The 22,528-nt window shown below is 39.9% G+C and overlaps 1 long non-coding RNA gene across 1 annotated transcript; it reads left to right on the plus strand.

Moving 5' to 3' along the window:
* Positions 1-14,643: 14,643 nt before the first annotated feature.
* On the plus strand, positions 14,644-22,026 carry LOC147571801 (uncharacterized). The gene is made up of 3 exons (XR_015246872.1): positions 14,644-14,710; positions 20,957-21,068; positions 21,772-22,026. It is a non-coding gene; the product is annotated as an uncharacterized LOC147571801 (long non-coding RNA).
* Positions 22,027-22,528: the final 502 nt, after the last annotated feature.

Raw genomic sequence — 22,528 nt, forward strand, 5'->3', positions numbered from 1 at the left:
TTCATAAACAGAATTGGTTTGCAATTCAGAACGGGAGATAGACACATAAATAATTATGATATATGAGCAAAAATTGTGCCGCATATCATCTTATTCAGACTATTTTTCTTCCTGGGCTACATATCAAAGTAAGATCCAGGGATTCTCTGCACTAGAATCATTTGGGGTTGGTTATCTGTTTTGGTTTGTGGTTTTTTATTCAGATACTTGGGCCCCAACAAAACCTCCACACAGTATTTACATTTCCGGGGGGGGGGGCGGGAATGGAGATTGTCAAATACCATTTTTAAACTATTGTTACTAGGGATTCTTAGAAACATGTGAAATTTAAGAACTTTAATAGCAGTTCAATGTGGGTTTGTTCAAAATAACCACACTCACGCTCTGGAAAAAAAGGGTTTCTTAACCTCAAAGCTATTGATATGAGGGTTCAAATAATTGCTTGTGGTAGGGGCTGCCCTGTGCAGTGGAGAGGAATTAGCAGCATTCCTGATCTCTGTCAACAGATTCCAGTAGCAGGCTCTCAGTTGTGACACCAAAAATGTGTCCAGACTGCCAAATATCTCAGTGGGCGTAAAGTCACGCCTGTTGAGAACCACTGCTCCAAAAAGAGAAATACGTGGCAGTTTTGCAGTTATTTTAAACTCTTCATAGACATTAAGACATACATATATGAAGCAATTTGCTAGTTCTCATTTCTTCTCACTTAGAAACTAGTTGAAACACCTTTAATCTCTCATATGTTGAAGTCCTAACCCCACTACCTCAGAATGTAATTGTATTTGGAGACAAATCTTTAAAAATTATTAAAAAGATTATTAAAATTATTAAGATTATTATCTTAATAATCATTAAGGTAATTATTAAAGATTATTAAAAAGATAATTATGGGAGGGCCTAGGTGGCTCAGTCAGTTGAGCGTTTGACTCTTGACTTTGGCTCAGGTCATGATCTCACTGTTGGTGAACTCAGGCCACGTATCAGGCTCCGTGCTGGAAGTACGGAGCCTGCTTGGGATTCTCTCTCCCTGTCTCTCTGCCCCTCCCCTCCTTGTCTTCTATCTCTCTGAAAATAAATAAAAAACAAACTTAAAAAAAATAAAACAAAAAGATAATTATGCTAAAATGAAGTCATGAGGGTGGACCATGGTCCAGTGCCCGGTGTCTGTAAGAAGAGGAAATCAGGTCACAGACACACACAGAAGTAAGACCGTGTGAAGACACAGAGAAGACGGCCAGGCACAAGCCAAGGAGATTGGCCTCAGGAGAAACCAGACCTGCCCAACACCTTCACGTCAGACTTCTAGTCTTCACAATCGGGAGAAAATACGTTTCTGCTTAAGCTCCCCCCACACCCGGTGGTGCTTTGTTCTGGGGGTCTGAGCGAACCCAACCAGGTAATACTCTTCTTCTGTTGATGTTTCCATGGCTCCTCCCATGCACAATCTGAGAAGAGCTGGTGTTGTCCCCATGCATTTGTCCCTCTTTTCAGACCTCCTGACTGTGTTCCCATCTTTTTTATCTGTACGACCAAAGCCTATACATTCTTCAAGGATATTATTTTCCCTGACCTACTAATTTGGTAAACGTCTTCTGCTTGGAACTTCTACAGAGCTATTTTTGTCTATCTCTTGTGCAAAGATAAAAGAAAATTACAATATTATATGCCGTTTTTCCAATGTGTCATTTTGACGTAGACGTACAGAAGGGAAAAAAAAAAAAAAACAGAGAAAGGAGTCAGAGAACTCTAGTTTCAAATACTGCCTCTCCCACTCACTTCCATGTGACATTGGACATGTGTATTGATTTCTGAGAGGCATAGGTTTGGACTCTGTAAAATGGGGAGACTATTCTCCATATTGGCCAGAATTAGGGGCAAGGAAGAAAAGTAACTCTAGCTGTTTTAAACAGGAAGTGAGGGGCGCCTGGGTGGCGCAGTCGGTTAAGCGTCCGACTTCAGCCAGGTCACGATCTCGCGGTCCGTGAGTTTGAGCCCCGCGTCAGGCTCTGGGCTGATGGCTCGGAGCCTGGAGCCTGTTTCCGATGCTGTGTCTCCCTCTCTCTCTGCCCCTCCCCCGTTCATGCTCTGTTTCTCTCTGTCCCAAAAATAAATAAAAAACGTTGAAAAAAAAAAATTAAAAAAATAAATAAATAAATAAACAGGAAGTGATTTAATACAGGCAATTGGGCCTGAAAGAGTGGCTTGTAGGCCTTGTGTCCAGGAATGACTCCCACGCTGACCCAGAAGAGATCCACCACGGGGCCACCCCCTCTGAGGCAACCACCGGAGCTCCCACAGCTCCTGTCTGGCACCAAGAAACTGTTGCCACTGAAGCCTTCCCAGTGTCCCCCCACAGCCGGGAAGGTGGGTAATGAACACTGGAGTAAGGTCACAGAAAACCTCACGTTTTCTGCGGTTTTGCTTGGCATCAGAAAAAAGAAAATTGAAATGTGGTTTTTGCCCCACTCTGCTTGCTGAATATCACACAAGTGTATTTAGTTGGTGGAAATTATTTTACATCCAGAATCCAGGTCACAGGACAGGAAGTCTATGAAATATCACTTTCGAGTTTTTAACTCCTGTGGTGACAAGGAGGTTGGGATAAAGGCGGAAGTAATAATGCCTCGTACCCAGAATACTAGCGTCTTCTCTCTCAGGAAACAAGCAAAGCAGCTTAGCCCAGGCCTACATATACTAACTCACTTCTCCAAACGCATTTGCTTTCTTTGAGGAATGTGGGTTAGTCACTATCACAAGGGGCAAAACAAAACGAAACTCTATACACTAGGCTTCCTCAAGGGAGAACAAAAATTAAAGAAGTAATGTGTTAGGACATCATAGCTAAAATGAGAAGAGGTGAAAAGTTTTATTAAGAAAGGAATTATAACATCATCTGTTATAATTAATATCTGTAATAACCAGGAAGATTAGACTTACAGGTCACCCTTGGCTTAATTTATTTTGTCTTTCATTCAATAATATATTAATTCACTTATTGATTCATTCCTTGGTAGTCATTCGTGATATCTTAATAATTTCTTCATCAGACATAATCATGATATGAAAAGCACGCATCTTTTGCCATCTAGTTCTTATATGATGGCCAGGCCAGGCTCATTATATATGCTCCTTGACATACATCTAATAATGCAACAAGTAGCTATTATTTTCTTCCTTGTACAAAATGGAAAAACTTAGGCTTAAGTAGCCCATTTACTTACCCTGCTGATATTTACTGAGTCCTTGTCATGCACGAGGCAGTGATCCTGGGGACTCAGATGCAATCATGTGAACATACAAGCAATGGCAGAAAGTCTGGGGGCCAGGAGTTTGGATGGGGAGCTCCATCCAGTAAACATCACGGTGGAGGAGGAGGAGTATTTTCACCAGTGAAATATATCCAATTTCCATCCTCTATCTAGAAGCATCACTGAATCCTTGATTAAAGATACTGTGATTTCATTAGTCAGATCACTCTAAATAGGGCTTACAGCACTTCCCAATTAATAGATCAGCAGTAATCAGTAGCTAATTATCCCCTTGAATGCAGTTGATTTTTCCAAGTTTTGGAGTAAGCCATGAGCAGGAGAAGGTTAAACAGCAGCACACTCACGCTGACGCAGGATTCTGAGCCCAAGGGGAATGGAGACCGCCACCCACTGTAAAGGTGACCATGAACGGATTAGGCAGGAGGTGGGGGTGGGTGGCCCCAGGACCATGGAGATGGAAGAAAAGAGTAAAGGAAAGAGTCATGAAGTCAGAGTTGGACCGTATCCTAGAGATGTCAGACTCCATACTCCTCACTGGAGAAAACTGAGGCCAAGAAATTCAGACACATATACCCCTAACACTAACTGGGCCCTTGGACATGTGGGGATATTCAGAAAATTGAGGTGACACGCATTTTGATCCCAGCTTCACTACTCAGTAATCGTGTGATCCCAGGCAGGGTATAAAGTTTCCTTTGTATCAGCTTCCTTCTCTCTAAAATGAAAAATAATATGAATGCTTTATAGAGCTGTTGCAATGGGGATATGATTAAACAATATAAAGCCCTTAAACAGTGCTTGGCAAATTGTAAGTGTTTAACACTAATTAAATGTTAATTGTCTTACATTATTATTATTATTACTATAATTTATACTGCTATAACTATAGTTACTGTTACGTGTTATCATTACTATTTTCAAGTGTAATGTGCATTCATCCAATCAATGATTATTTACCGAGTACCTCCGCTGTGGCAGACTAGGAGATAAAGTCATCCCTTCTGGTACCTTCCAGCCTACTGGCAAGACAGGAACACAAATAAAATACTGTTCATTTGTTTTCCACAGTGCACAATGTTACTTGCAAAGTTATTTAGGAGAAGAAGAGTATAGAGGTATGGCATCTAACTGAAGCTGGGGTAGGGGAGGACCGGGAAAGCTTATTCACAAAAATTGCACGGTCAATTTGCCCAAGATTATTACAGAAATACTAAGAATTACAGAAATATTAAGTAGGAATGCTGGGATGTGAACACAGGAAGACTAGTATCAGGATCCGTTTTCACGACCACAATACTCAAGAGCTGCCCAATCTGTGATGAATTGCTTTTATTGAAATTCAGAAAGAAGTACATAACAACGGGTACAAGGATGGTGATCAGAAATCAACTCATCTCAATGGGTCTCTTCCTTAAAATCAGAATTTAATTTCTCCAAAAAAAATGTTTTTATCGGCCTTATGCTGTTATCGTCTGAACTGGATTACAATTTATGAAATGCAGGCTTATTTAAAACGGCATAAGTAACAAACTGTTTAGCAAATGTTACAGGAAGGTATAGATACTTAAAAATTCTTAATCAACCTTTGGGAATGTAGCATCATAAGCTATGCAAATTAACGGAATCAAAGTAAGTGAGAAAATTAGAGAGACGGGCTTTATGCCACCTTGTCATTTAGATTTATATATAACATCCATTTATATAGACACTGTACTACCCTCTCAAAGTTAGTTCTCCCAATGAACTGACAAGATACGTAATACTGTCCTCATTGTACTGATTGAAGAAATCTGCTCAAAAGATTTAGTAATTTGTTTAAAGACACAAAGGCAGGAAATAGAGGACCCAGAATTAAAACTATGAATATATGATTGCATATTTGATGACTTTTATTCTACTTCACCTAGAAGTTTTCAGCGTAGAATAGCTGGAACAGATATTGCTAGAAAAAGGAGTTAGAGTGACCCTAATTTGTGTTAGTTGAACAGGAACTTAGAAGCTACACTGGCTTCATATAGCTCTCTGTCTTGGTAGATTCTGGAAGTTGAGTGGTCATTTATTAATATTTCTTATATCTGCAATGGAACGTACCAGGAAATGAAGAAAAGTATTTTGATTCCTGAACAGGCATTCATTGAACTTGGATTCAGCTAGTAAAGATATACTGAGTATCTAGGAAATGCGGGCACTAACAAGACTGGACGAGTTCCCATGCATGGCTTCATTCTGGTCATATAACAAGCTTGCAGTGATATTAATGATGTTAATTCTACACCCAGATTTCCAAGTGTTCAGGGGTCTCTCTATGTCTCTTTGTCTCTATGTCTCTGTGTGTCTTTCCCTGTGTCTCACTATTTCTGTTATCTCTCTCAGTATTTTTCCTTCTTTTTTTCTTTTAATGTTGTAACCAAACTAATCCTGGAAACCTGCCCCAAGGACCTGCCTTAACATGAAGTCAACCCAAAAGAAATCATAGCAAAGATCAAAAGAGAAGGGAAGTCTTGATGATTTTGTCTGGACTGCTATACCCAGTTGTCTATTCCTGGACATTTCTGAGTGCCTTGAATTGCTACTTATTTTCCTTCTGGAAGACTACAACGGGAGTTGCCGAAATCTAATACCTTACCATGGTTTGTACCCTTATTCTACCTGGGAACACATCAATGATTTGGAGGCACATCAGTGGTTTGGATAGCAGTGGGGGCGGGGGGGGGGGCTGCATGTGCTAGAGGTGGCTGCATTTGTGTATATCACAAAGCAAAATCATAAAAGATTTGTAGGAGTCTGATCTATTTCTTCCAATTCCTCCTATCCTCCCTCTCCCACACACAAACACAGTAGTTCTAAATACCAGGCCTGTCCAGGGTGTATCTAGGTATATCTATCTTTTGCTCCTACTAAATGCCTAGTCATATCTTATAGTCTCTGGCCAAAAGAACTCCAGGACCTTTAATATGCTGTGCTCTCCTCAGGCTCTTGGAACAAAACCGAACAGATTGCTTCCACAGGAAGAGAAATAAGAACATAGAAAATAATCATAGCTGTAGACTCTGCTCCTAGAATTTGACAATAAATCGGTATTTAGCTCAATTTGGAGGGTTAATTTTCTTGTGTAGAGACTTTTCTCGTATATTTTTAAAATAAACTTGGTGTGGAATCATGACCCCCTCAAAACTGTTCATTCATTATTTACATTTATGTGTGTGTTTGCGTGTGTTTGTGCGATTTATGCGTGCTTTTTACACCGGGATGTAAGTTTCAAGGGAACAGGAACTATTTTTTTTAATGTTTATTTATTTTTGAGAGAGAGAGACAGAGTATGAACGGGGCAGGGGCAGAGAGAGACAGGGAGACACAGAATCTGAAGCAGGCTCCAGGCTCTGAGCTGTCAGCACAGAGCCTGATGAGGGGCTCAAACCCACAAACCGTGAGATCATTACCTGAGCTGAAGTTGGATGCTTAACGGACTGAGCCACCCAGGCACCCTGAACAGGAGCTATTTCTGTTCTATTTGCTACTCACCACCACAGACAGAGGGCTATACATTTGCCTCTATAGTCACTGGAATGTATTTATCAAAAATAATATTAATTACTAAGTCATAGTAAATCAAGTGCTTTTTAGGACTAAAAAAATCCTAATTATTCTACTTATATCCTTGATAATAAACATAACTTCTTTTCCACCCCTTCACATTTGTAGAACTATCCTGATATTCTAGACTTTTTGCTGCCTATGTCACTAGGGGAATCCGTGCAGCATTTTCCTTCAGTTGTATTTGATTAATCTGTTCTAGGAATACACTAAAGGCTGCATGATCATCCCTGTGCCAATTGCCTCTGCTGTCTCCTTCAAAAGGATACTTGGCAGAAAAGATCATCAGAAAATGACTTCAAGAGTGTGACACATTGAAAGAAGACCCTCGGATGGCTGTGGCACTTGTAATGAGAGGTGACGGTTGTTGACATACTTACCAATCTTTGGGGGGAAGTTCTGACATCAGTTTGTTTCACACAGGTGATGCTGCCTGTCAGTGCCTGTGACAGCTGCCCAGGGACAGCTGCGGCACTGAGGACCCAGCAATGGGTTGGCGGGGGGAGGGGGATGTCATCTGCAGCAGACCCCCTTCCTGGTGGCGCGAGGTCCTGCAGCTGCTTTGGGCGTCTCGGTCAGTAACCAGAGTCTTTTCCCTCGTGTCAGTTTCCAGCCTGACTTCAGGTTAAGTGACGTGTCAGGATGCCCTGTATGAGTACTAGGTATAGTCAATCAAATGCTGTGGAACCCTTTGCAGTGGAACCAAAGGTACCTGGCTCCAAAAGGGTGGATGTGAATAAAGCCAATCACCCAGATGATTGCTCTAGGGCTGAATAAAGAGCCATGCTTGGACAATTTTCGCACGGTATTTGTGGTCATTTACAAAGGACCTTCGCTTATATTATCCTGTTTGTTCCTCAAAACAACCGGGTGAGATAAAACAAGTAAGTGCAATTATTACCAATTTATAAATAAGTCCACTGAGATTGAGAAAGACTGGATGCCTTGCCCAAGACTAGCTGGCCATTGATTAACAGGGGCTTAAACAGCCTTCTTGTCTCTAGGTTCACAATGATGTGGATTTGCCATAAATAGGTCAAAAGCATTGACTGAAAGAGGCTTACTGAGGTCAAGCTTCAAATGCTATGGGATGTTATATCTGGCTTCCCTGCCCCCTACCATTGTTTTCAAATTTAAGTGCCCAGAATCCCTCTAATTTCACACTTGGTTAGACTCACACTCATCAAAGGCAATAGACAAAACACTCCGCTTAATGTTCATGTGTATTTCCTGGCTTTACTCAATCCTCACAATTGTGAATTGGTTCCTATTATCCATATTTACCAAATGAGGCAGCTGGGATTCAGAAATCCCAGAGATCATGCAGTAGGAAATTTTAGAACCAGGCCTTGAACCTTTGTATTTTGATATTATTCAGGATGATCTTTTCTATGTCTATATTTCTGAAACCTAGATATGCAAATATATTCTCAAGGTTTCAAAAGTTCAAGTTTTCGATTTAAAAAATTGATATTGAAAATAATTAATAGGAGAATATTCTGGATCACATGAATGATGAATAGTATAAATGTGTGCTGACACATACTCGGGACCAATGTTTCAGCTTGTGTTTCCAAGCTTGTGAGAAATCAAGACCACTCAATGTGACTGATTATTCTTTAGTGTGACATTTCTTAAACTGGGAATTTATGAGTTCTTGGATAGTGCTCTATTACTCCTCTAAATTCAGTTCATGTCGGTATGGTTTAAATCAACACAAATGTGCTCTGTGGGACCAGATACAGGGTTTCTGGATAAGTACCACCCGTACAAGAGACAGTCAGACTTCTTTCTGTTCTCAGAGACCATCTCCATAGTCCATAGTGTGAGAGGACCATAAAATAGGATGATAACTCAGGTAAGACTCTTACTTTCATAGTGAAATGCCAAACCTGTCTCTTGTCATGTTCCATCTAAAGAGTTTGACACTCTTTAAAATCAGTGACACAGTAACATATATAAACATGTTTATTATAGTTGCTGACACACAGTAAGCCAGACAGAAAGAATACTGTAAGACTCCATTTATATAAATTCTAGAAAGAGCAAACTAATCTATAGTGACTGAAAGCAGGAAAGTGGTGCCCTGGTTATGAAGGGCTGCAGGGAGGGGTTGGAAGGAGAGAATATGTGAGACACAAGGAAGCTTTAGGGGGTGATAGGGTTGTTCATACTTTTGATTGTGATAATGGTTCACATGCATATACATGTGTCAAAGCATTTTCAGTACAATGTATTTGGTTTACTGTATATAAATTATACCTCAATAACATTGTTTAAAAAATAAATTACTGGAAATGGTGTTTGAAATTTGATAATTACACATAAACAATTTTAACTTCTAGCCAACTATATTTGGATTAAATTGATTAGAAAAGAAAGAAAATTACATGTTCCTCAGCTGGCTCTTGGCTTCCAGGGATGATTATTGAGGACTGTGTTCCCAAGCTGATGGGCTCATTCCTATCTCTTCCATCCAAGCACTAACCAGGCCTGACCCTGTGTATTACTTTCCAAGATCAGAGAAGATTGGATGCATTCAGGGTGGTTGGAGACAGACTCTTTCCTATCTCTGATGCTAGGTATTTCTTAGCACAGATTGGACAGACTTTGGTTCAGAATTTTTTCAACTTGATTATAAGGTCTTTCTTTTCCCAATATTCTTTTCCAATTTAAATGGTAAACATCTCTTACATATGTAGCTAAATATCCCTTATATGTCAATTATACCTTAATAAACATTCCTATCTAAAATTTATATTGTGTATTTACTTATCATTGTATATATATTTGCATATATTATATATTATATAGTACTTGTTCATATACACATATCCTTACATATAATATAAATGTAAATATTAAATTCTTTGACTGACAAGAAAATGTCTTTAGGAGAAGTAGCCAAATTCCATTATAAGAATTAAAAAAAATATATGTTTATTTATTTTTAAGAGCAAGAGAGAGCGTGAGTGGAGGGGAGGGACAGAGAGAGATGGAGACACAGAATCTGAAGCAGGCTTCGAGCTGTCAGCACAGAGCCCGACACAGGGCTCAAACTCATGGACTGTGAGATCATGACCTGAGCCAAAGCTGGATGCTCAACCAACTGAGCCACCCAGGCGCCCCCCATTATAAGAATTTTTTGAGGCAGGAGTAATCCAAATCATGCTTTCAAGCTTTCAAAATTCAAAAAAGATAAAGTAATATCTAATTAAATACTTAACGAATAGTAAAAATGTGATGACAACATCAATGTACAAAGCAGCGATAATATACCAAACTACGACACATGAACTTGATGGGCTTTTGTGTAGCCATGGAAATTCTAATAATGAAGACAATAAAGCAAAATGAAATGCTTATAATAAAATAGTGAGTGACAAAAACAGAATGCAAAATCATATTCATGCTATCATTAGGGTTTGCACAACAGATTATTTATGGAGTTCTTAACTCCGCGTCAGGCATTGTCATAGGTCCTGAAGTTAACAGAGACACACAGAGGACCGCCCATAGCTTTAAGGAGCTCAGTCTAGTTGGAGAGACTGACATGAAGTAAATGAGTACCACCACCTTTGAGACCTGCTATAATAATTACATAGAGGGTAGAAGTAGGCTGGAGGAAGGAGCAATAAAATCCATGGAGTGAACTAGAGGAACCTTCCAGAAAAACAGATGTCTGTGTGAGTCCACTCCACGGAGGGTGGCAGTTTCTGAGATGAAAATCCCCTTGGGATTTCTGAGAGACACAAGAGGTCAAATAAACCATTTCCTGAGCAGTGGCAACTACCAGGCATATCTCAGATGGCCCAGTTGTCCTCACCTGCTCCAACTCCCACTCATCCACATCCTGTGCCCGCAAATCTATTGGGAGTAATCTTTTCCTGCCCCTGCTCCCAACATGCGACTGCCATGATTTGTATCAATATCCTCTTACGGCCTCCTGATAACCCCAAATTGCTGGATCCTTAAGGACCACCTCTGACACTGTCATGATGTGTTATTCCAGGCTTCCAAAACTCTTTGCTCTCTCACAATATCTTTCCTGTGCAATGCTGTCAACTTTAACCTATAATTATCAGGCCCATCCATCCAGATTTATCTGGGACATTACATTCAGGGAGATAAAAGTCTGTTCTAGAGAGTGTACAGTGAAGGGATCAGCAAATTACTACCCACAAGCCAAATCTGATCTGCTGAAAATTTTGGTATCACCTGCAAACTGAGAACGGCCTTTACCAAGTGCACTTGTGATGAGCACTGGCTGTTGTATGAAGGGTTGAATCGCTGCATTGTACACATGGAATTAATATTACACTGTATGTTAACTAACTGGAATTTAAATAAAAACTTGAACAATGAAGAATGGCCTTTACCATTATGAATGGTTGCAAAAGCCAAAGAAAGAACAATATTTCATGACACACAATAACTACATAGGTCACATTTCAGTGTCTATAAATAAAGTTCTATTGGAACACATCCATGCACACTCTTTTTAAATTTTTTTTTATTGGGATATAATTGAAATGCAACATTGTTTAAGTTGTACAACCTGTTGGTTCGATACATTTTTATATCCCAGTATGACGGCCACTGTAGCTTAGCTAGCACCTCTACCATTTCACTTAATTATCATTTCCTTTTTATGGTGAGAATAAGTAAGATCTAGTCTCTTAGCAACTTTGAAGTTTATAATACAGTATTGTTAACTATAATCAGTATGCTGTGCATTAGATCTCCAGAATTTATTTATCTGCTAGTTGCAAGTTTTTCCCGTAATCAACATTTTCTTTATAATCCCTGGCTGCTTTTGTGTTGCAAAGGCAGAATTGAGTAGTTGTGACAGAGACCATATGACCTGCAAAACTTAAAATATCTGCCTTTTACAAGGAATGTCTGTTGATCCCTGGAATAGAGAAGAGTCTATATATAGACTAAGAGTCTAAATATAACTATATTTAATTGAAATAAACTCTTTCAGGAGCAATGAAGTAGAAGTTTAACAAACAGAATCAAGCACCACCTTTATGTTTCTCAATGAAGTAGAGGAAAAAATATGAAACTTTCACAAAATATTTGATGGCATTTTCCTTGCATCATGGAAGTCAATCATAATAGCACTTGACCACATTAAAAACAAAAATCATCAATCTGCTTAAAACATTAGAAGTAATTTTAAGGCAGCCTGAACACAACAATTTCACATATATGGTTGTTTTCACTCATCACAGTGTGGCACAGGGCTCTTACTGTAAATGAAATGCCTGTTGTTCTAAATTAAGTTGCTTATTTTTCCACTCCAAGTTTCTTTGTGCAGCATGAAAAGTAAAAGATAATCATTAATGCTTTGGCTACATTAGCAGAAGATCTTTGCAGACAGTTAAATGATGGTTTTAAACTACTGTCATTAGATGTCTCAAATATGATGTCTGTTAATTCCAATACTGGTTTCTTTCTTTGTTTCTTGGTTTCTTTGTTTTTCCCATCCAACTCATGGAATCAAAGTAAATCTTTTTGAAGTTCATTTTGTGAAGGGTGAACATTAACATGACATTAATATGAGTGCTCTGCAAATTCATTCCAAAATTTTTGAAAGGAAAATACAAACTACTTGTTTTTATAGTGATAAAAATAAACAATTTTGGTGGAGCACATTGTATGGCAAAAGCAATATTCTTACTAAATTAAAAAATCAACAGAGCAGATACATACTTGAAATTGATTTTGTTGCACAATTAAAAAATTCCTTGCATAATGGATAATCATGATTGCATTGAACAGGCTTCAATAAATCTACCACTGAAATGAAAACCATAGTTGCCAAAATGTATACATATATTTATAAATACACAGTTCAAATGAAGGTACACTGAAATGTTTGCCAATGGATGGTCTTGATTACAAAAAAACTTAGGGGCGCCTGGGTGGCGCAGTCGGTTAAGCGTCCGACTTCAGCCAGGTCACGATCTCGCGGTCCGTGAGTTCGAGCCCCGCGTCGGGCTCTGGGCTGATGGCTCAGAGCCTGGAGCCTGCTTCCGATTCTGTGTCTCCCTCTCTCTCTGCCCCTCCCCCGTTCATGCTCTGTCTCTCTCTGTCCCAAAAGTAAATAAACGTTGAAAAAAAAATTTTTGAAAAAAAAAACAACTTGATGACAACCCATGCCTCTCTTTGTTATCAAGTACCAATCCGATTTTTGAAAATGTTTCACACTTTGGGCTACCCTGATTAGTTTGTGTAGAATTGGTATTATTTCTTCTTTAAATGTTGTTGGAGGAGGTCACTGAGAGGATATGATCACCAGCTGACCCATGAGCAGAACCCAGGCAAGCAGAGACTCCTTACTCCCTCTCTTGCCTTTAGAATATATCACCTGCTCCCCCCACCCCTGTTCCAACAGTGAGCACCATTTTCAAGGACACAGACTTGAGAGACTGATGGATGTATGGTGTACATGACTGAATCTCATCAAAGCCTCTCTATAAATGTTTAAGATTCCCCTGGGTGGGTACAAAGATCTCTTGTGGCTGCCCAAGGCAAGCCTCTTAAGAAAGTCTCCTTGCTTATTCAACCTTCCACCTACTGATCTGGAGAGTCCAGACACTTCCTTGGGTCTCTTCTTGTCCTCTGTGTCCTCTTGGCCTCTGGGGGCCATTTTCACATTTCACCTGGGAACCTCTGGAGTTTGCAACCGACAGATGTGTGGTACAATTTGCCAGTAAAGCCATCTGGAACTTTCATTGTTGGAAGGCTTTATTGGCGGAAAGGTTTCATTTACAAATTCACTGTCTTTAATAGATAGGACACAAGTCATATTATTTAGTTCTTCTTCAGTGAGATTTGGCAGTATCTGTGTTCCAAGAAATTCTTTTCTGTTTCGTAAGTTGCCAAATTATGTGCATAATATTTCCATAATATTTCTCTACCAGGCTTGTAATGCCTGTGAGTTCTTTATTATTATGCTCACTTTCATTCCTGAGATCAGGCATGTGGGTCTTATCTCTCTCTCTTTCTGTTGATCAGCCTGACTCATGGTTTATCAATTTGATCTTTCCAAAAGCCAACTGATTTCATTGATTTTCTCTGTTGTTTTTCTGTTTTTAATTTTATAGATTTTTGTTCTCATTTTATTGTTTCTTCTCTTCTGCTTGCTTTGGGTTGAATCCAGTTTTCCTTTTATTCCTTGAGGTGGAAGCTTAGATTATCAATTTGAGAATTTATTTCTTTCCTCGTGTAATCATTTAATGTATTGAAATTCCTTTAAGTGAAACATTAACCTAGATTTTGGTCTGTACTTTTATTTCTTTAAATTCAAACATATTCTAATTTCCTTAATTGCTCTATCTTTGTCCCATTGAGTCATTTAAAAGTGTGATCTTCAGGGCACCTGGGTGGCTCAGTCAGTGAAGCTTCTGACTTTGCTCAGATCATGATCTCAGGGTTCACGAGTTTGAGCCCCGCGTCAGGCTCTGCGTTGACAGCTTGGAGCCTGGAGCCTGCTTCAGGTTCTGTGTCTCACATTTCTCTGGCCCTACCCTCCTTGTGCCCTCTCTCTCTCTCAAAAATAAATAAACATTAAAAAAAATCTTTTAGAGGTGTGATGTTCAATTTTCAAATATTTGGCATTTGCCCAGAAATCTTTCTGTCATTCATGTTTAGTATGCAGCTATTTTTGCAGAACATGGTATGATTACAATACACAGCATCACAGAGCTGTGGAATCCTATGGCAAGGTCACATACAAAGCCCATTTAGGTTATCCCTAGAATTCTGTTCTTACAGATTCTCCATAAAGAACAGCATACAAGCGATAAGGATGAAATCTGCAAAGATGAGAAAGCAAAGTATGTTCAAATGCGTAACTACCTATGGATAGAATATCTGGGTTTTGGTTTTGATCTATGGTTAGAAAGTTGTTTTGTTTTGTTTTATTTTCACCTTAGAAACCTATGACTCTATGGACAAGGTTCGAGGAAACTGTGGGGAGTGACTGTTATGTTTATTGTGATCATGACGATGGTTTCACAAGCGTGTACTGTAATGCCTGAAGTTCCGAAACCTCCCACAAAAGTCCACCAGAGTCGTAAGTAAAAGCCAAGCGGCAAGGGTCGTTTATTGCAGGTTCGAACCTGGTCCTCTGCGCACTCGTCGCCGGTGACGCTAAGAGGCCACGATCAGGGTTGGTACAGCGTTTTTATAGACAGAGACAAACAGCACAGGGGAGGTTTCAAATTATGAGGGGCCTGATTAGTTGATTTTAAAGTAAGGACATTTGTTGTTCTCTGATTGGGCGTCCTTTGTCTGTCCTTTGGCGGGAAGGCTTTGTCCGTTACTTGTGGCGGGAAGAAAAAAGGGGAAAGGGGGAAGAGGGTAGGGTAGGTGGGGAATGTGCTTAAGCAAGCAAGTTTACAGAAGCGAGAAATGCCGGTTAGTTTATGTACAATCACTCATTCCATTACCGATCAGACTACATTTAGGAAGGTTTACAACCCATTCTACTACACAGCGGGTTACATTCAGGAAAGGTCTCACAATGCTCGTAGCAAACAGCAAGCAAAACAGACTTCTCAGCAATTGTATTTCTTATCAAAGATCCATAATAAGCAGAAAAGAGAACTTAGCTTTAAACTAAGGCAGGGCTGTCATTTAGATTTAAAGCTGTTCTTTTCAGTACGTATGTCAAATCTTATCAAACTGTACAGTTTATACGTTTGCAGTTTAGTGTTTGGCAATTATGCTTGATAAAGCTGCTAAAGAAACACAGTCTATACTTCTCCCCGTGAAGTCACTAGCTAGCCCATATCCCCCTTTTCCCTTGTGCTTTCCCTCCCTGACACTGAGGTCATCTCACTTCCGATCCCTGCTCCTTGCTCCCACATGAAGGAGGATTTTCTGAGGTGAGAGACAGCACTTGTTGCCTGGATTTAGAGAAAATTCATCTGACGTAAGAGGTCTAATCTATGGACCCAAAGATCTGAGGCTCTTGAAATCTGTCTGGAAGATCTTCATCTGAAACTGTGCGCCAGCATCGGGCCAATGGCGGGATAGGGACATCTACTGACGAGTGATGATTTTATTAAGCAGATAATTGAAGGCGGCATCCAGAAGATAACAAAGTTTAATCACTTCAGTATTGTCTGGGTGGCCACTGTATACAGGCACTAGGTTAAGCCCTGAGGAAACACAGGGAAACGATATGCTGTTCCAGAGGACTGACCGGCCTACTTGGGGGAGGACAGGGTGAGCTAATATAGTGGATGAGAGTCACAAAGGGCATATGCATGGTGCCAGGGTGCCCAAGGACAGGCAATGCACTATTTGGCTAAGAGAGTGCGGGAGATAGTCCCCGTAAGAGATAGCATTTCAACAGGACTTTGAAGCACGTGAGAAAAACAGAATGCTCTCTCACCGGATAGATTAAAATTTTTATTGTATTTTATTTTTTAAGTCTTTTTTGAAGTTTTACTTATTTATTTTGAGAGAGACAGAGGATAAGCAGAAGAGGGGCAGAGAGAGTGCGAGAGAGAATCCCAAGCAGGTTCTCTTCTGTCAATGTGGAGCCTGATGTGGGGCTCAAACTCCCGAACCATGAGATCATGACCGGAGCCGAAATCAAGAGTCAGACACTTAACTAACTGAGCCATCCAAGGGCCCCTAAGAATTTTATTATATTTTATATTACAATATTATTTTGTTTTGCTGAATGCAAGGAGAATATTTAAATCAAAGCCTCAAGTTAACTAACTGAGCCACCTAAGGGCACCTAAGAATTTTATTGTATTTTACAATATTGTAATATTACAATATTATTTTGTTTTGCTGAATGCAAGGAGAACACTTAAATCAAAGCCTCAAGTGTGTATATTTACCATATTTTTGCTTTTTATTTATTTGCTCATTCTCAATCTGGGATTATGGAGGAAGACTGAGCTTTTTGGTAAGACTTGGGTATGTGTGAGTTTCAGTTATTTCTTATATTGAGTTGAGAGTGAATGGTAGAGTAACTGCACAGAATTGTAAGTATTCAAAACAAACTACCTGTGTGAACCTGGAAAGCCCGTTCATATTATATATAAGGTAATATATAATATGTAATGTAATATATATAATATATATAATATTTTGTACATATATACACATATGTAATATATAATAGGAAACATCACACACACACACACACACGCACACACGCACACGCACACACTGTTTTTTCATTTGGGATGAAGATGCCCCAAGATTCCAGTTATCTAAATCACAGAAAAAAATGTGATTTCTTATTTATACGAATTCAATCTTTACTCCTTGGCCATACTATTAAAAATACGGTGAATTATTTTGTACAAATCTACTGGTTTCTCTCCATGTGAACTCCTTTCACCTCATGGCCAGTTGGCTCTCTTCAATGTTTTGACATAAAACATGCACATCCATATAGAGAGGTTTTAAATTAAAACTCCAGTTGTACAAGAGAGTACTGGTGATACTTTGACATCTGAATAATGAGACTATAAGGAAGCAGCAGAGAAAAAAAAAACACAAGAAAGGTATCACCCATTTTGTCAGTCAGGAAAAACACAAATTAGTTACCATTTTAACAGGATCTGAGAAAAGAAAATTACAAGTTTTAGTTCATTGTAAAAATGGTAACATAAGAATTAAAGTTCTGGGGGCGCCTGGGTGGCTCAGTCGGTTGAGTGCCTGACTCTTGATTTCGGCTCAGGTTATGACTGCAGGGTTGTGAGATCAAGCCCCACGTCGGGTTCCATGCTGAGCATGATTCCTACTTAAGATTCTCTCTCTCCCTCTTCCTCTGCCCCATCCCCACTGCCTCTCAAAAATAAATGAATAAACATTAAAAAAAAAAAAAAGAATTAAAGTTCTGGATTAGAAAGAGGCCAGCAGAGGGGCGCCTGGGTGGCGCAGTCGGTTAAGCGTCCGACTTCAGCCAGGTCACGATCTCGCGGTCTGTGAGTTCGAGCCCCGCGTCAGGCTCTGGGCTGATGGCTCAGAGCCTGGAGCCTGTTTCCGATTCTGTGTCTCCCTCTCTCTCTGCCCCTCCCCTGTTCATGCTCTGTCTCTCTCTGTCCCAAAAATAAAATAAAACGTTGAAAAAAAAAAAAAAAAAAAAAGAAAGAGGCCAGCAGATATGGGATGGGTGGTTATATAGAATTTAAGAACTCTGTGTAACATATCCTAGTTAAATTTTGGCAAAGACCCTTACAAAGAGAAAAATTGAAAGATGACAGAAATACTTTTAAGATTTATGGAAAATATCTAGAGCAAAAAGAACTTTCTCTCTGTTGCTTATGTGTTCTCTCTCCCTCTTGATTTCATTTTTAATAATAATATCAGCAATTTAGGAAGTATTCTATAAAAAGACATGATATCTTACCTTATTCCCAAATTTTAGTTTATTTGCCTGAATTATTTCTTAAAAAATTTTTTTTTCAACGTTTTTATTTATTTTTGGGACAGAGAGAGACAGAACATGAACGGGGGAGGGGCAGAGAGAGAGGGAGACACAGAATCTGAAACAGGCTCCAGGCTCTGAGCCATCAGCCCAGAGCCTGACGCGGGGCTCGAACTCACGGACCGCGAGATCGTGACCTGGCTGAAGTCAGACGCTTAACCGACTGCGCCACCCAGGCGCCCCTGCCTGAATTATTTCTTACCAGTTTTAATTATTTATTACATTAAAGTGGGTTATGAATGAGTGATTAAACAGAATTGTAAATATTTTTAAATATATTTGCATATTTTCTCACTAAAGTAGAAGAGATTCAAAGGCAAGTACTTTCTATCCATATTCAAGGAGGAAAGTTAATGCCAATCATTAGAAATTGCAATGAAATATGTTTATGACATGAACAATGAAGTACCCACATGTTAAATTTTATTTAAGTGTTTTCTAAAACATTAACTCAAAAGTTCCAGAAAAGTGTCATGTCAACCATATTAATTTTAGTTAACATATATGAATGCCATGCAGTTATGAAGCTACTAAAACAAATTCTATAGAGAAAAATTGAAAAGCATAGCTACAGTTATGTATTCGTTCATTCATTTTAGCTATACTATGTGACCAGTACTGTGTTGAGAACATTAGATTTTGGGTTACCAGAGAAAATATAGGAAGCCCAGTTAAATTTTCATTCCAGGTAAGCAACAAATATGTCTTAATAAGCATAAGTCTCATGCAATATTTGATACATATCTCTTTGGGTGTGAAGAATGACCCTAAGAAAGAGATATGTGTCTAAGTCTTAATCCTCAGCACTTGTGAAGTCACCTTATTTGGAAAAAGGCCCTTTGCAGATGTAATTAAGTTAAAGATCTTAAAATGAGACTGTCTTGGATTTCCAGTGGGTTCTAAATCCAATGCCAGGCGTCCTTATAAGAAGAGGAGAGAGGAAGTCAATGTGACCATGAAGGCAGAGGGCAGGCGACCGCCTGTGAGCCAAGAAATGCAAGGATTGCCAGTAGTGACCTGGAACTAGGACAGAGGCGTGGAACAGACCCTCCATCAGAGACGCCCTGACAACCAACCCTACTAACACCATGATTCCAAAATTCTGGTCTCCTCAACTACGAGAAAAGATTTCTGTTTTAACCTACCCAGATTGTGGTAATTTGTTAATAAGGCAGCCCAGGAAACCCGTACAACATAAACGACAAAAATTATTTGTCGGGGCACCTGGCGGCTCGGCCAATAAAGCATCCAACTCTTGAGCTCAGCTCAGGTCATGATCTCACCCTTCGTGATCTTGAGCTCCGTGTCAGGCTCTGTGCTGAGCGAGGGTGCGGGGAGCGTGAGATCGAGCCCCACGTCGTGTTCCGCGCTAAGCATGGCCCCTACTTAAGATCCTCTTTCTCCCTCTTCCTCTGCCCCTCCCCGCCGCCTCTCAAAAATAATGGGATTCTCTGTCTCCCCCTTTCCCACTCTCTGCCCCTCCCCCACTCTCTCTTCCTCTCTAGAAATTAAATATTAAAAAAATAAAAGAACATTAAAAAAAATTTTTTTTAAAGTGGCTCCTGGATAGCTCAGTCTGTTACGCATCCAACTTCAGCTTAGGTCATGATCTCACAGTCGTGAGCTCAAGCCCCGTGACCGGCTCTGTGCTGACAACTAGGAGCCTGGAACCTGCTTCAGATTCTGTGTCTCTGTCTCTCTCTCCCCCTCCCCCACTCGTGCGTGCTCTCTCTCTCTCTCTCTCTCTCTCTCAAAAGTAAATAAACCTTTAAAAAATTTAAAAAAGTTATTTGCTTGTTCATCTAAAATTCAAATTACCTGGACATCCAGTAGTTTTATTTGCTAAATACAGCAACCCTGCTTTAGATGAATTATCTCATTTACTTCTCTCCATAACTGTGCGAACAAAGTATCATTTGTTCTACTTTATATTAAGAGACTGAACTCTAGGACATTTTAAGACTTGCCTAATAACTGAGCAGTCAATAAACAACTGAATTAGAAATCAAACCTGAGACTTTCTAATTCACAATCTTTAGCTCTTAATTACTATACTATGCAGGGTTCTACGATGTCTAGGGGTGAAATTTATGATATAATATGAAGTGAAAAAATACAGACAGAAACCTACATTATTCCAGTGTTTGGGAGGGGGAGGAGGAGGAGGAGGAGGGCAGAATGAGAGAGAGAAAGAGAGAAGGAAGGAGAGAGAGGGAGAAGGTGCATCGGAATGTTTGAGAGTCTATAGAGCAGAAACAACACAAGGCAGGTGACTGCTGGATTCAGGGAAAAGTCAATGCCCAGAGTAAAACTCAAGAGCGTAAGTCCTGGTAGCTTTCAGGGAGTAGAAACAGCACACGCTAAAGAAAATGGATGAAAATGAGTATGACACATCCAGAGAATTTCAAGGTAACCGATGTGAGTAGAACAGAGCAGACAAAGCTGTGGAAAGATGTCTGAACTGTCATCGCTGTTACCACCACTGTTTTGTAACACGGTTTTGGCGCCTGGATTCCAGCCAGGTCGACATTATCTCCAACCTAGGGTTGCATGGATTTATACTGTGAGCCTGGCTGGGTCAAACTTTGTTGGTGCTCTTCCCTCTCATATGTATTGACAGGGCTCTACTGCAGTTTCTCCGATGTCGTTCCAACCCTCCTAGGTGATGACCCACAAGGTGGTAAATAATCCTGGAAGAAACCACAGGCAGTGAAAAATAGCTACTTCAAACGGTAATGAACCTGCCGATAATGTTGACAGTGGAAACACTCATTTAGATGCAATGAAATTTTCCTCTTGATTGAGTGCCATGCTTTAAGACAATTTTTCAACTGTTCCACTTCTAAAAAAGTTGATGTTCAGCAGTTTTGGAGGTACATATATATGCAATAAGCAACCGTTTGCTTTTAGATCTTTAACTAAAAAACAGCTCCAGAAAACCCGAACTGATTTTACCCAAATTCTCATGGAGAGTGATTCGGGTTTCAGGCTGAAATCATCCCCTACCCAGAACGGCAACACCGAGTGAGTTATTTCCAGAAAGCAATGAGTAGGTAAAAACGGGAGGGAAAGCGAAATCTGGGATCATACACTAACAGGGTGTTCTGGCAAATATTCTCTTGTGTAGCATGTTATCTCCTTAGCATTCAAATATGTGCAGAGGACGTGATAGCTATCCTCCGAGTATAATTAGAATAAAATCCATGTTGATTTGATACAGAGAACAGGTTTTGTTTAATCATATGTTTCAATATCTGATGATTCATTTGTGGAAAAGATATACCCCATCCATCTCTTTTAGGAGATATGTAAACCAAAATAATAACTGTACACTTGCAGAACAGCAAACGGGAAGAATGAGTACAGTTACTGGAAAAGACTACCCTCAGTGGAAGAGTCATTGCTTTGTGCTCACCAAGTCATTTTGTTTTCTAGACAAGACCGCAGCTTCTAATCCTCTTGTGTATGAGTGAAGCCCGTTGTAGCCATTCGATGTAACGGAAGACATCTGCCATCTTCAGACCTGCCTCAATTGTTGAACAAGATTCTCCATATGCACACCCCAGACCCCTGTCCACACAGCAGGATGCAGGAGGCTGAGATGGAAAAGCCACATTAATTATTAGAGCAGTAAAGAAGGCAAGAGCCTGTGCCATGATCTCGAAACATATAGTTAAAGAATTTACTGTAAACGAACTTTCTGTTTTTTTGTTTCCCTATGGTTGGTCGAGAGGGTGATACAGAGGAAGCAGCAAGAGAATAAAAATCTAGATCTTCTGAGCTCAGGAACACGAACGACCAGTCATCTTAGGGTGACTCAGTTTAATGACATCAAAATCATGAGGGAGCATGTACTGCAGGAATTCCTAGTCTGCTTTTCCAAGCTTGTTTGCTTCATTTGGTCTCTATTCTCCTTGGTTTCTATTTGGGTTCCATTCTCGGGAGGATTTTAAAACACCAGAAGCGAGGGTGTTTCTTCTCTGTTGCTTCCTTAATGTGGCACGTTCTCTAGCAAAGCGATGTCTTTCTACGGCGATTATTCAGAGAGTCTTCTGGGAAGCTCTTCCTCTTGGCCCCGGTTCTCACTGGGCTCCAGTAACAATTTTCCTCCCCTTGATCCTTCAGCCCCAGGGGTAGCAATGAACTTCTGATCCTTCCAGTCTCTCAGTGCATTGAGATCTCCTGTGAGAGT

Source organism: Puma concolor, chromosome F2, assembly GCF_028749965.1.
Source record: "Puma concolor isolate L17-30 chromosome F2, mPumCon1.1.hap2, whole genome shotgun sequence".
Lineage (NCBI taxonomy): Eukaryota > Metazoa > Chordata > Mammalia > Carnivora > Felidae > Puma > Puma concolor.